General features: G+C 37.7%; 1 pseudogene; it reads left to right on the top strand.

Annotated features, from left to right (window-relative positions):
- The first annotated feature begins 13,368 nt into the window (after positions 1-13,368).
- LOC145004885 (17.9 kDa class II heat shock protein pseudogene) lies at positions 13,369-14,149 on the top strand (annotated as a pseudogene).
- Positions 14,150-16,455: the final 2,306 nt, after the last annotated feature.

The following is a 16,455-nucleotide window of genomic DNA, read 5'->3' on the forward strand; positions in this document are numbered from 1 at the left end:
AGCATGTATGAATCATATAAGAACGGGGTCATCTCTATAATCATATTTTGATTAGGTTTGATGGAGAGCAAAGATGAAGATGCAGTTTGATCTTGTGCAGAAGAAGAAGTCGCCATTGTTGAGTTGTGGAAGAAGATGAACAGTGGAAACTTTTCAGAGAGAGAGAATTCGTGGGAGGTAAATGCCAAAGAACACGATCACCCCTTATTTATACCGTTCACTGGAGAGAGAAAATCGTGATGATGAGGAAACCAAAACGTCGCCTGAAAAAGCGCGATTGGAAGTTATGGTGTATCCCAGGAATACTTCAGCACACGTGGGTGTGAAACGAATCAATTGCACGCGCCCAAAACATTTTTGTACCGTTTGAAATTCCTTATGCCCTTGTTTGGTTACAACTGAAACTTAAAACCATATCCCAAACATCAAACAGAATGTTGGAAAAAATTAATTTTCGTGCATAAGAGTGTGAAAGATAAAGAAATAAATCAAAGGTGTTTGGGATGTGAGTGTTGTCTATTAAGAAGACAGAAAGCGGAAGATTCCGGGCAAGAATCGCTGCCTTCAAAGCCAAGAGAGACTTGAAGTGCTTATGTGGTTTCCCGGGAAATACGATCAATTGTCTATTAATAAACAATGAAAGGCATCTTTTGATCATGGGCTGAAGGGTGGCTGACCTCTAACCGAACATCAAGTCTTAACATAAAACTGAGTGTTGGCAGAGATACCTGTGAGACCGATGTGATCTGTTGAACAGGTAGGTGGGAATTATCGCGTGACAAGCATGGGATAGACAGAAATCTCAAAGAAAAATAACCTGGACCTCTTTGGGAAGAAATGTCTTAGGTGGAGACGATTTCATAAAAGATCACACAAAAAGAAAATGAGATTTCCAAGTAATAGCTTGAGTATATCACTCACCGTCAATTCATTTCAGGTATTGGATTTTGGGTTTCACTTAGAACGTGGTAATCGAATCCAAGATCATAAACACAGAGGTTGTGTAACCATAAGCTTCAGTGGTAAAGACCGAAAGCATCAAGGGTTACTTTTGGGAATTGCAGGTTAATGTAGAATTTGAGGAGGTGGTTAAGAGACCGAATGTACCTTCTGCTACAGAATAGGGACAAAGCAGAGCAACTCATGTATCAAATGAGTAGAGTAAGGTAGCTCTAGACCGAGTGTTAGAGAATAGCCTGATTGGGAAGAAACGATAGGTATAGATCGAATCATTAAGGCGTACTCAAGGTCATAGAGGCTTGCAACAACATACAGCAACATGCTTCTAGGGACGTCTAACTAGTCTGAGAGAAAGATAAAACATACCTGGATAAACACTACAGAAAGATAAAATGTTTTTGTAATTTTGAGATTTTTCTGAAAAATAAATAAAAACAGAAAGATAAAATGTTTTTGGAATTTTGAGATTTTTCTGAAAAATAAATAAAAACAGAAAGATAAAATGTTTTTGTAAATTTGAGATTTTTCTGAAAAATAAATAAAAATAGAAAGATAAAATTGTACAACATAAAAAATGATGAAGCAGAGATAGACCGAGCGATCTGTGTATTTCGGTGACAATTTCAGAACAGAAATGAACCGAGCGGTCTGTGTAGTTCGGTTCCAGTAAATCATCAGAGCAGAGAGAGACCGAGCGGTCTGTTTGCTTCGGTTCCTTTAAATGTCCAGAGCAGAGAGAGACCGAGCGGTCTGTTTGCTTCGGTTCCTTTAAATGTCCAGAGCAAAGAGAGACCGAGCGGTCTGTTTGCTTCGAGTCCTTTAAATCTCCAGAGCAGAGAGCAACCGAGCGGTCTGTCTCTTTCGGTTCTTGATTCTTAGATGGAGATTTGAGGATTTGGGACCGACTCTCCAACCATCATACCCAAGCCTTGTAGAATTTTGTTGAAAGTCGTTTCAGGAAGAGCTTTGGTAAAGACATCGGCCAATTGATCAGTGGTTCTTACAAAGTGTACTTCAACGTTTCTGTCTTCCACGTGATTTTTGATGAAGTGATACCTCAGTGCGATGTGCTTGGTCTTGGAATGTTGCACTGGGTTATGACAGATCCTAATTGCACTTTCAGAGTCACAATATAGTGGGATCTTTTTCATATTGAGTCCATAGTCGCGGAGTTGACTCTGGATCCAAATCACTTGAGAGGTACAGGAAGCAGCGGCAATGTATTCTGCTTCAACAGTAGACAGAGATACGCAGGTTTGTTTCTTTGACTGCCAGCTAACCAACTTCCCATCGAGGAATTGGCAACCGCCAGTGGTGCTCTTCCTGTCGAGACCACAACCACCAAGGTCTGCATCTAAGTAGGCTTGAACGAAGAAGCCTGAGTTAGAAGGGTACCACAGACCTAAAGAGGTAGTCCGCTTGAGATAACAGAATATGTTTTCCACTGCAAGCATATGAGGTTCCCTTGGATTTGCCTGAAACCGAGCACAGTAACAAACAGAAAACATTATGTCAGGTCTTCTAGCAGTAAGATACATTAGAGAGCCTATCATTTGACGATAAAGTGTAAGATCAACAGCCGGTTTGTCCAGGGATGGAGTGAGCTTAGTGCCGAATGCCATTGGGACTTTGACCTTTGAATCTCCCATCATGCCAAATTTTGCTAAGAGATTCTTTGTGTAAGCTTCCTGGTTGATAAAGATGCCTTCAGGTCCCTGTCTGATATTTAAACCAAGGAAAAAGTTAATGGGACCCATTGAGCTCATTTCAAATTTAGTCTCCATCAGCTTTCTGAATTCAGCTGTTAGGCTTGGATTCGTGGAGCCAAAGATGATATCATCGACATAAATTTGAACTATCATAAGGTGGTTACCTTCCTTTTTGGGAAAGAAGGTTGGGTCAACCGAACCTTGTTTGAATTTGGACATCTTTAAAAATTTAGTCAGCGTTTCATACCAGGCCCTCGGTGCTTGTTTCAGACCATACACGGCTTTATCTAAAATGTAACAGTGATCGGGAAACTTTTCATTCACGAATCCAGGAGGTTGCTCCACATACACAGACTCTTCGAGATCTCCATTGAGAAAGGCACACTTGACGTCCATTTGAAAGACCTCAAAGTTTTTGTGAGCAGCATAAGCAAGAAATATTCTCACTGATTCGAGCCTAGCTACTGGAGCGAAGGTCTCTTCATAGTCAATGCCTTCCTCCTGACAGTATCCTTTGACGACCAGACGAGCTTTGTTTCTGATAACATTCCCTTCCTTGTCGAGTTTGTTCCTAAAGACCCATTTGAGACCAACAACCGAGGCATGAGGAGGAGTTGGAATAAGACGCCAGACCTTGTTCCTTTCAAATTCATTCAGTTCGTCTTGCATTGCTTGAACCCAATCAGAGTGATCAAGAGCAGTTTTAACTGTCTTTGGTTCAACTTTGGATACGAATGAGTTAAACATGCAGAATTCGACTTTTGAGTACAAGGATGCTTGTTTTGCCTTGAGTTGTGATCGGGTCAGAACTGTTTCTGAGATATCACCGACAACTTGAGAAATAGGATGATTTCTGGTCCATTTGGTGAGAGGAGGGAAGTTTGGATCAAAGGATGGATCCAATTCAGCATTTATCATTTCTTCTGGTTCGGACAGACTGTCGAAGTCGGATGACACATCAGCATGCTCCCCCTTGACATGTGATCTTGCAGGAATGTCTTGTGAATCTTGAGCTATAGGGGTTTCTTGAGGTGATGATCTTTCGGGTGTTGATGAACCTACGGTTGGAGGGGCTCTTTCGGTTGGTGAGACACTCTCGGTTGGTGAAGCACTCTCGGTTGGTGAAGCACTCTCGGTTGGAGGTTGAGACTTTAGCTCCCCCTCAACTTGTGAACTTGGCTGGGATGCAGGTGGATCCTCCCCCTCTACTGATGCATTGTGTTGGGGAGGGTCTTGTGAACTCGATTCTTCTTCATTCATTCTTCTTGCAACATCGTCAATAAGTTGCTTCAAGTTATCTACCCTGTTGTCTGCTGCACTGGCTTCAAAAAGAGTGGCCTTCTCTGGTTCATCAAAAAGCTCCATGAATTTCTCGAATAGATTAGCGAACGAGGCTGTGACTTGGCCAGTTTGAGGAAAGATTTCTCCAGTTGTGTCTTCGTTGGCCTGTAGCTTCTTAACATAGCTATCATCAAAAGTCACGTAGTAAGTTTCTTCGATCTTCTTTGAACACTTGTTTAACACTCTGTATGCTTTGGAAGTAAGAGAATAACCCAGAAATATCCCTTCGTCATCTTTGACATCAAACTTGTTGCGGTGTTCTTTGGAATTGAAAATGAAGCATCTGGAACCGAACACATGGAAAAACTTCACATTTGGCTTCCTGTTGTTGATGATCTCATAAGGAGTGAGAGTGAAGCGTTTGTTAAGATACGACCTGTTCTGTGTAAAACAAGCAGCAGAAATAGCATCAGCCCAAAAATATAAAGGTAAGGAAGCAAAACTTAGCATTGTTCGGGCAGCTTCACATAAGGATCGGTTTCGTCTTTCGACAATTCCGTTCTGTTGAGGTGTGTAGGGAGCTGAGAAGTTGTGATTGATCCCCTTTTCTTCCAGGAATTCTTCAAATTCTTTATTTTTGAACTCCAATCCATTGTCACTTCTGATGTTGCGAACTACCTTCTTCAGCTATACTTCAATCTGCTTGATGAACACTTTTAGCTTGTGATTCGCTTCAGATTTAAGCTTCAGAAAGAACACCCATGTAAAACGTGAAAAGTCATCAACAATAACAAGAATATACTTGCTACCACCAATGCTTTCTACAGAAGATGGACCACATAAATCAATATGAAGTAATTCCAGTGGTTCAACGACTTTAGTGTTTATTATGGATGGATGACTTTGACGACTCTGCTTTCCCATTTCACATGCAACACACAGATGATCTCTGTCATATTTGAGCAATGGGAGACCCCTCACATAACTTCCTGTGACAAGTTTGTTGATATCTTTGAAGTTGAGATGAGAGAGTCTTCTGTGCCACAGCCAGCTTTCGTCAGATGGTGCCTTGGATAACAGACATATGGCTGGGTTTCCTTTGATTGGTTTGAGATTTAGGGGAAACATTTCACCTTTGTGCTCTGATTGGAGAATAACTTTGTTCGTCTTCTTCTCAATAATTTCCGAACCTTCATCATCGAATGAGACTTTGAGACCAGTACCTCCAACAAGCTGAGATACACTGATGAGATTGTGTTGTAATCCCTCTACATATGCAACTTTCCTGATTGAGAAATCACCGTTTGTAATCATCCCGTAGCCTTTGATTGTTCCAAAGGAATTGTTCCCAAATTTGACATTTCCACCATTTGAAAGAGATCTGAATTCCCTTAGTTCTTCCTTCCTCCCTGTCATGTGACGCGAGCAGCCACTATCAATGTACCATTCTTCGTCATACTGCTCGTCACTGATAACCTGCAAAAATTAAGCAGATTTAGGAACCCAGAGCTTTTTGGGTCCTCGTGAGTTGTTTACGGGAATAGTAAGAGTGATGTCAACAACATATGTTCTTTTTATCAGTGTTGTATCATCTTTTCTTTTGATGGTGAAAACTTTGATTTTATTTGGATTTAATGGTTTTGGTATTGATTTTGATTCAGTATCTGAAACCTTCTGTTTTCCTTTTTGATCAGCTGATGATTGAGATTTTTGAGAAGAAACAGAGTGGACTTTAGGACGAGAAGAGACAGAGGATTTTGAAGAGTTAGAAGAGTTAGAATGAGATGACTTAGAACGGTATGACTTCTTGATTGAAGATTCCGGGTGACTCTTTTGCTTTTGATTAATGGAAGGACCAACTTTAGAGTTTTGACCTCTTTTAATTCCCGAACCGAACCTGTGCTTTTGGTTGAAATCATTCTCTGAACCGAATCTATACGTTCGGTTGTTGGTCTGCTCAGAACCGAACCTCTGCTTTCGGTTGTTGTTGTGCTCAGAACCGAACCTCTGCGTTCGGTTGTTGTTGTGCTCAGAACCGAGACTCTGCGTTCGGTTGTCGTTTCTCTCCGTCGATCCATCAGGATTTTTCGCTGGTTTTAAATTCCTGTCTTGATGCGAGAAATAGGCATTTTGCGATCGCCAAAACTATTTTCTTTCGGAGAGATTTTTCCTGTATCTCTGATTCCTTTCCCGTTTTTGACTTCTCATCTGCTTCGGTCGATGATGGACGTTAGCTTTATATTTTTGATTTTCATTGGTTGAAACACTCTGAACCGATGTTGTTTTGCTTGGAGATGTGACTTCTTTTGCAGGAATTTCTTTCTCTTGAGGGACATCTTTTGTTCCACTGGTACTTGCCACGTTGAAGCAATCAGGTTTATTTAAAGGTTCTGGAACGTATCTGCCTTTGCTTTTCCATGAAGTCCTTTCAGACAGACCTACCGTTTCATCAGCATTGTCAATGGGAGCCGACTAGAAGAACTCATCACAGCCATCAGCATTGTCTTCGTTCACAATAGCTGTTAGTTCAGCAGTCTGATGTTCGGTTACACCTGTGACTTTGTATACCTGATTCGGAGTGGTCCTAACTTTTTGGTATACAACTGCCTTCTCTACAAGAATCGGGGACTTTTGTTGGGACAACCGAGCGAATTCCACAGAATTTTCTGAGATGAGATTTTTGTGGTTCTCGGGTTCATTTTTGACAAATTCTGAGCAATCAACTGTGTCCTCTACAGAAATTTCACTCATGTTATCGTCCTCATTAAGCTCAGATGCATTTTCAACATCAATTTTATTTTCCGAGCTTAAGTTGACATTCAGTGAGTCGAATTTTTGTATAGTTTCGGTTCTAAGCTTCAGTTTATCATTTTCATCCAAAAGATTTTTGAGCATATTCTTGTGGTCCTTGGATTTTATGAAAGATTCAATTTTGTCCAGTCCATATAAGTATGTTGGATTAACACCCTCAGATGAAATAATACTCTCACAATTATATGCGTCAGCATCAATTTCATCTTCCTTAAACTCAAGAAAGGGTAAAATCATGCGATGAATCTTTTGCCCTATTTCACAATTTAAATGAAGCTGAGTAATATTAGTATAAAGACGTTTGGCAATCAGACAAAAAACATTTCGCTATTTCAAAAGCTTCAAATTGTCTCTTTGCAAATAAATGTTTTCATCTTTTATTTTGATTAACTCTGACTCCTTCAGTTCGATCCACATCCGTCGTTCCTCACTCTTCGAAGACACCCTGCTTAATTGATCAGTTAGGTTAGAGTTGGTGACCCGAGTTTGAGTTAAACTACTATCTAGATGAGAGATTCTTGAATTAACACTTTTTAATTCCTTTTCATATGAGCATTGTGGGACTTTAAATGAGACAAAAACTGATTGTACCTTCTTGATCAGTTCATCAACTTCGCTGAACTGCTCGCTGAGTGGTTTGGCGGTAAAGCATAGATTCTGCTGTTCTTTGTCATCATTCCCACCATCAGTGTTGTATCCTCTCATCTGAGAAACATCGGACACCATCAAGCATCTTCCTCCACTGCTCTCTTCTTTCGCTACATAGGCCTTTCCATGTGAAGGCTTCCTCACTTCATCGTCTTCAGAGTCGGTTGACCAAACCTCCACGCCACCGAACTCATCATTAGCTACCGAGCCCTGCACAATTAAAGCATTCATGGAAGGGTTAGCAGCAGATTTCTTCTTCCTTAACTCATCAAGCTTTTTCATCAACACAACTTCTTCATCATTTTCTTCGTTCTTTTCTGCCATCTTTTTGAGGATGCAATCTTTTGCATAGTGGTTCTTTCCTCCATAATAATAGCAGCTCACTCCAGAATCTCCTTCAGCCTTCTGTTCCTTCTTTGCTTCTTCAGCTTTCGGTTCTTCTTTGACTTTTTCAGTGCTATAGCTTCCTTGCCAGTTTCGGTTCCTATTGGTGGGGAATCTCTTCTTGATGAATCTCTTAGGGTTTGACACCATCATAGCATAGTCTTCAGATGTGAGATCATAATCATCCAAGTCGAGATCTTCGTCCTCTATCACAGCTTTGCTTTTCGACAGGAGTGCTAATGAACCCAAACTTGAAACCACGGTCTTCTCCTGCAGCACGATCTTTTCCTGAGATTTTAGGATGCCCACCAGTTTCGCCAAAGAATAGGATTTGAATTGCTCATGTGCTTTGACTGTGGACACAATTGCTCTCCACTCAGACCTGAGTCCATTTAAAAAAGTAACCTTCTGTTCAATAAGCTTCCTTTCGATGTCATGTTTGATCATCTTGCTAAGAAGATGATTGAAGCGATCAAACGTTTGAGTCACTGTTTCTACTGTTCCTTGCTTGAACTCACCAAACTCAGACAAAAGTAAGGTTTGAATGGAGTGTTCAAGATCTTCATCTGTAGAGTACAATTCACGTAGCATGTCCCATATCTCTTTAGCAGTTGTGCATGAACTTACCAGCCTAAAGGTATCGGATTGAAGAGCAAATCTAATCAATCTTAGCGCTTTGATATTGCACTGAAATTTAACTTTTTCATCTTGCGCTACATCTTTAACATCTTTCAGGAGATCATTATACTCCTTTTGAGTTTTAATAATCCTTGAAGTTGCTGAATGAGAAAATGGTCCAGAGATAATTGCTTCCCAGATGAGGTATCCATTATCCTCAGATCCTATGACATAATATTCAAAGTGATTCGCCCAGACTTCATAATCATGGGTGTACAGGATGGGAATCTTTGTCGTTGATCCAATGCTGTTTGAAATATTGATGGGATTGGATTGTGACTCGTCCATAATTGATCGAATAACCTGTTCAAAGATCAGACTTGTAATATATCGAATTAGGGCAAAGATAATAAATATTGAGATACGTCAATTATGAGATGACGGCTCAATAAATATCAATGAATGCAGAATAACCCTAATCGAAGCTTTTTCACAGAAAAGAAGAGTATGGATTACACAACCTCCTGCTCTGATACCAATTGATGAGTTTATAACAAACTTAAAGATCGATTAGATCTATGAAACAGGTAGATAAATGACTAAATAAACAATAAAGAACAAGCTAAGGAATCAAAAGGTGTCGAATGATTCAATAAACAATCCTTAGAAGAGCTCGATAAAGAACGTCAACTGTAGAGGATTTTAGGGTTTACAATATTCAATGAGAGTGACGACTGTTACTATACGCATACATGTATGCATATATTTATAATGAAACCCTAATAGTTTTTCTAAGAAAAAGAATGCTAATCTAGCCGAACACGGATTGACAAGTCCAATCCGGTTGTAAAACAAAAGGGCCCAAGACGCAACTCTATTATCTTCAACAGTTCCGTAAAAGGTAGTCAAAAGGGCCATCGTTGGGTATGACACAAACTAAATTGATGGGCAATCAAGATGGGATTTGTCCCTCTTATTCGTTGAGAATTAGGCATCTAAGGCCTTACTCATAATTGAACACTAAATTATTGGTCATGATCTATATCTCATGTTCAACATGATAAATGAGACAAAAGAAAAATTGATGTCACACCTTTAGTAACAGTTATAGCTTAGAGATCCTCGAAATGGTTGTTAATGAGATGACACCCTTCATATGTTGTTATGGCAGTAACATGTTTCTAGGTGTCAACCATTGTCTATGTTAGTCTGTAATGAATCTTATGCAAGTAGGAGATTGTTGAATCTAGATGCCCAAAATCATTATCGAGTGACATTGCTAATAATATATGAACATATAGGGTCACACCTTTATCAAGTTAACACATTTTATATACTTATTATTAATGTTATTATTAATAAATAATATCAATTCTTGTATTTTAATTAGGGAATAATTATTGTTTTTATGAAAATAATAGTTATAAGAGAGTATAAATAGTTGTTATTTCATATGGTATGAATTAATAAGTCATGCACAACCTTTTGGACTAGTTGGATTCTTTTGTCTTTTACCTAAAGATAGTTTATATTTTATAAACTTAGATTTTATAAAAGTTAAAGAAATCATCCTCTTTTGAGAGCTATAACCGAAATTAATAAACAAATATGGAGGTTGATTGTCAACCTCCATGTTTTGTCTCCTCATGCTTCTTTTAGGCTCCAAATACTTTAGAGTATTTTATTATAAGACCCTTACTTTGTATGAGATATATAAAAGATGTGTCTTGCATGTTTTTTGGCTAATTTTTGGTCTTAATACTTCACTTAAAGCTAGTGGCCGAAACCACCTTTCTACTCTCTCTTCTTGTTGTCTTTTGAAGATCGTTGCAAGTTTAAAGCTTCATTGAGTTGTCTCCTTTAGTGATTATTTGAATCAAACACTTAAAAGCTTAAGTGAATCAAGAATACAAGAATGAACTAGCACTTAAAGTGTTTTACGCTTTATGGTGGATACACATAGAGAAATCATATTATTTGATTTTTGCTATCTTCATCAACACCCCAAAACCAAGTGGGTTCAAAGGCTTCAAAGCTTGTCATTCTAAAAAGTATTTGGTTGTTTTTATTTCATTCTAACCTCTATAAATAGATCATAAATGGATTGGTTTTGTTATAAACTAAAAATACACTTGTTATTTTAAGAGACTTCCATTGCTAGTTTTTTTTTTTTTTTTTTTTTACAAACAAACTTATATTTTGTATAAAAAAATATTAAAAGTATGGGTTTAACAGTGTAAATGCGAGATTATTCTTTTGTTGTTTGGTGTAGAGACAATTATGTTGGACATATGTGGTTGAGGCGGAGAGGAAGTGATATCAGATAAATAAGAGTTTTTATTAGAATATGTTGTTGAGATGAAAGGCGGTGTTCTTGAGATAAGATGTGACAATGCGATGGAATTTCTTATTGAGATAAAAGGTGAAAATATGGTGGATGATAGTGGTTACCGTAAGGGAGGAGAAATGAAGGAGTGACTTTTTTTTCTTAAATATTACATATTATACCTAAAATTATAAACAAAAATAAGGATGTAGAGGTATTTTTCCATGTATTTAAAAGAGATGAACTAATTTTAAGGACCCAAGAATAATTCTTGTAAAAAATTAAAAAAGTTAAAATATAAATGATGTAAAACATTAATTTATTATTATTTTTTTTTTATTAAAACTAGTATTTTAAGTCACCCCCACCCCGTGTGGTTTGATGGAGAACTCGTTTGCAAATAATATAAACGAAAACAACAAAAAGAAATTATGTAAGGAACCAAAATGTAAATGTGATGCGTTTACATATAGAATGTGATATATAAATATCAATAGTGAATATAACATGGAGACAATTAGACAAAATAAAATGGACCATAAAATGTTAAAATAAAATTTGGATCAACAAATTTATGTATGGAAGGGTGGATAAAAATAAAGTTTAAAATTATATAATAAGGAACTTAATAAAAATGAAAACTATAAAAAATGTGTAAGGGATGAAAATGTTACTTTAACGTACGGGCTAATTTTTTTTTTTTTTTTTCCGATTCATATATTGAATGTAATTTACAAATATCAATAATCTATGTATACTAGATGACGATTATATCGTAACAACCTATCCATAAACATATCAAAATAAAGTTTCGATTTAAAAGATTATGTAAGGAGAAAACGAATAAAATAGTACTTGAAAATATATTTTAAAAAACTATAAATATAATTTTAAAATATAAATTATATTATATGATATAAAAAAAACAAAACTGCAAAAATAATCCCTATGGTATGCATTTTTTTTTTTTTGGTTTTAATCTAAACTCCGACTTTTTTTATTCGTGGTCCTTTTAGCCATGTTTGTACGCAAATTTGGTCCGTCATAAAATTAAAATGACTATAATGCCCTTTTGATGTATTTTTTTTTATGTTTTTTCTATTTAAATTAAATGAAAAGGAAAATTAATAAATAATTTGGATCCACATCTCTTCCTCTCTCTCTCTCATTGACAATCAAAAACACACGCACCCTTCCCCTTGTTCTTGCTCTCTGCAACTAAACCCACCAAGAACCACGATCGTGAGACAACCTATAACCCAAATCATTGTCTGCAACCCTTACCCACTATTTTCGTTTCCATTCTCCTTCTTTTTTGTAAATCCATGGAAGAATATAGATATGGAAAAAGATGAAGCTAGTGAGGAAGAAAATCAATCTCTAGTGCTAATGGTTGGTTGTGTTGAACTTCATCTTCCCTTCCAAATCAAAAAACCTAGAAATAAAAAACGAGCAAATCTGCACATACCTGATCGGAGCTTTGTACCATTCATCATCTTCTACATTGATGATTGCAATGGTTTCAGATTCAAAGGTTTTCTTCTTTTCGTGCAACCATTATCACCTCCAACCACTATGTCAACCACTATAGAAAGATTTCACACCATCGCCGCCACTACGAACGATAGTGTTGGTGACAGATTAAGGTTGTTTTCAAGGTCCGATTCGAAGGTTTCATGGGTTTTCAATGTTTGATTTCAAGGGTTTCATGTCTGATTTTGAGGAAGAAGATGGTGCGTAGTTGTTGGAGCATTGTGTTTTTTTTTTCTACACCAAGAAGTCCAATTTCAGATGCTGATAACAAGCGGTCAGCCATCATCACCCCCATCTCTCACACACAGTAAATATACGATCTATTCTACAAGGTTTTGTTGTGCATATGTGTGATTGTTCATCATTCAGTGTTGAATCTGAACCGCGATTGCTAGGGTTTTCGATGACTTATTGTTAGACAGTAAGTTGTCTTCTCCAGTGGTGGTGGAAGGATACTGGTGAAGGGAAGAAATTTATAAAGGTTAACCATTGCATATGAAGGAGAAGAAAATAATGATTTGAGGGGAAGTTTCGCATTCCTTTAATGTATAGAGAGAGAGAGAGAGAGAGAGAGAGAGAGAGAGAGAGAGAGAGAGAGAGAGAGAGAGAGAGAGAGAGAGAGAGGAAGTTTCGCATTCCTTTGAGAGAGAGAGAGAGATGACCCCACTTTTTTAATTAATAAAATAAATAGAAAACAATTAGATTTTAAAAAAATGAAAAGAAAATGAAAAATAAATACCCCAAGAGCATTACAGTTATTTCAGTTTACTGAAGGACCAAAATCGCAACGAAACTAATTCAAAAGGACCACCAATCCAAAAAAATCATGTTTTGAACTAAAACCTAAAAAAATACATACATAGATCATTTTTGCAATTTTATCTAAAAAAAAAATTTAATCTAAACTTTAACATTTTAGCTCCCAAAATAACAAAACTAAAATGAACAGTCGATCGGGAATTTATGTCTTCCAGATATGGAAAGAAGCTACTAGATGCTTCTGGTTTCTTTTCTGTTTCCCGTTCTTTCCAGAATTATCTCCTTCTTCCTCCTCTTATTATTCTCTCTACCATATAAATCCATCATTGACATGCTCGCTTCGTCATTCCTCGCTCACCGAAGTTCTCGATTCGTACTTGTTTTTGTCAATCGCGCTCGAATTTTAGAAACAGATCGTTAACAAAGATCGGAATGGATATCTGTTTGATGGATTTCGACACGCCGTTCTTCCGCAACCTCCACCACATCCTCGACGCCACCGAAGACAACCACACCAACAGCAAATCAAGCAACGCCGGACCTACTCGCGCTTACGTACGTGACGCCAGAGCAATGGCTGCAACTCCGGCTGATGTGAAAGAGTATCCCAACGCTTACGTCTTCATCGTCGACATGCCTGGTCTGAAATCCGGAGATATCAAGGTCCAGGTGGAGGAAGACAACGTGTTGGTGATAAGTGGAGAGAGAAAAAGGGAACACGATCAGGAAGAGAAGGAAGGAGTGAAGTACGTCAGAATGGAGAGGAGGATCGGTAAGTTTATGAGAAAGTTTGCGTTGCCGGAAAATGCTAATACGGATAAGATATCAGCGATTTGTCAAGATGGAGTGCTTACAGTGACGGTGGAGAAACTGCCGCCGCCGGAGCCCAAGAAGCCGAAGACGATACAGGTGAACGTTGCTTGAAGAACGAAATCGGATCGCTCGTATGTGGTGAATTTCTATAAATAATCTGAATAGGTAGGATATGCTACAGGGAATGTGGGTTTGAATTTGAACAACAGGTTATAATGTGGAAGGGGTTATTGGATATCTGTAATGGTTTGTTTGTTTTGCTCTGTTTTGCTATAATCAATCTGTTGTTGCTGGTTTTTCATTTCAATTTCTTTGGACGTTATTATTTTGTTTCTTACTATTGTAATGGAAGATCGACGGATGTGATGTTATGATACACTCGTACACATGTTTTCTACGAACGTGTTTGGAAACAAATCAGATTTTTAGACATCAATATACAAATCTGGATATATCGAGTAACGCGAATTGACTTGTGGATTTTTATTTCTTCTATAACTTTAGTCTATAAAGACTATAAGTTCAAATCTCTATGACTTAGATTTTAAAGATTGATGAATTAGTTATGATTTACGTTCCGTATTTGGCCATATCACAGGCTTCCAGGATAAAAAACGAAGAGGGTAAAACCTAATGATTTTTACGAAATAGGGGGTAAAACTTAGTGGTTTTATAAGAAATGTTAATGTATTAGAATGCCAACCAACTTTTATATTTGTAGGCATTTGATTTATTATTATTATTGAAACCGCAAATACCATTCTACACAATCATATTATACATCAATCTAATGTTGTCTGCTTCTAACCATTTATTACTGCGTCGTGCAGCACATACACAACACTTGCCCATTCGCAACTGTTTGTTTTTCAGAAGATTTCTAACTTAAAACTTGTTGCGGTTGTGCGGCATGACGCAACACTAGACTATCTGTTTTAAACCTCTTTACACCTTACTTACTGCAGCAGTTTGCAGACGTTAAAAAACAAAGTTTTTATTACATGCTGCAGCCGTTTGATCCACCACTTCTGCTACAGAAGATTGCAGAGATGATCCGCAGACTTCAAACATTTTCGCTTCGAAAAAACAAAAAGCACCTTAGACAATTTAATGACAACCTATCAATCTATGTAAACTAATATATTTTGAGAAATTAAATAACCTCCTACTTTTGTTCATAAAAATCCTCCTACCCAATTAAATGATAACATGCGTTATTTTAGTATACTTAAATATCATTAAATGAACATTAAATATGACATATATCATCATTTGATTGGGTAGGAGATTTGTAAGATCTCGGTGTCCCTGTTGGCGCGAACATGAATCTTATAAAAAACTGGAAACCAATAATCAACAAATTTCATTGCAAACTATCATCATGGAAATCAAAATCCCTCTCCTTTGGTGGTCAACTGGCAATGATCACCTCAGTTCTAGGCAATCTTCCCACTTACTACTTCTCATTGTTCACAGCACCGGTAGCGGTCACCGAGACTCTGGAACAACTTAGATGCAGATTCCTTTGGGGCAGAGATGAAGATAAATGGAAAATACACTGGGTGGCATGGGATAAAGTTATAGCTTCAAAATCTGATGGTGGGCTTGGCATAGGATCAATATGCGCACTAAATGTCAGCCTAATAGTCAAATGGTGGTGGTGTCTGAAAAAAAGGGGGACTCACTATGGGGGCGCACGATAAAAGGTATACACAACTTATACAATAAACCTCACGATTATTTTTCTAGCAGCTACATCAATGGCGTGTGGCATAACATTGCAACAATAAAGAAGGATCTCAAGAGGCGTAACCTGGAAATAAGGGATGTGTTCGAACTACAGCTCAGATCCGGTGACAACACCTAGTTCTGGTATGACAAATGGACCGATGGAGACCAATTGAAGAACAAATACCCCGACCTGTTCAACCTGGAGACAAGGAAAATATGTAAAGTAGCATACATAATCATTGACGACTGTTTTGTAGGTCATTGGAATTCTTGCCCTTTTGAATCTGGACTATTGAGGATTTGGACAACCTAACGAATGAAATGTCCTCGGTAAACTTGGCGAGCGGGTGTGATCAATGGAAAAGTAGACTTGATGTAGATGGTCAATATACAGTTGGGGCACTACAGAGGTTAATTGATAAAAAATCTGGTCCAAGTCAGATACTACTACCTATGCTATGGCACATGGATGAACCGATCAAGGTGAACTTCTTTATTTGGAGAGCATTACAAAATAAAATCCCTTCTATGATGGCTCTAAAGATCACGGGGTGTAGAGCTAGACGCGACATGCTGTGGTGCTTGTTTTACTATTGACGAATGTGCCGATCACATCCTAGTAACATGCCCGTATGCGAGTGCAATAAGAGACAAAATATTTGACTGGTGTGGCATCAAGCACCAAAAATTTCACAATGTCAGGGATATAATATGTTTTGCTACAAGTTGGGGTCAGTGTTCAAAAGTAAAAAAAGGCTCACGGTGCTATACTACGGGCTTATATGGAGCCTCTGGAAATATAGAAATGACCGGACTTTTAATATGAAATTTATCAATACCTTTTGCGGAGCTGAGCAGATAAAATCATTGGTGTATCTCTGG

The sequence above is a fragment of the Lactuca saligna genome, chromosome 7 (assembly GCF_052625555.1).
Source record: "Lactuca saligna cultivar CGN05327 chromosome 7, ASM5262555v1, whole genome shotgun sequence".
NCBI lineage: Eukaryota > Viridiplantae > Streptophyta > Magnoliopsida > Asterales > Asteraceae > Lactuca > Lactuca saligna.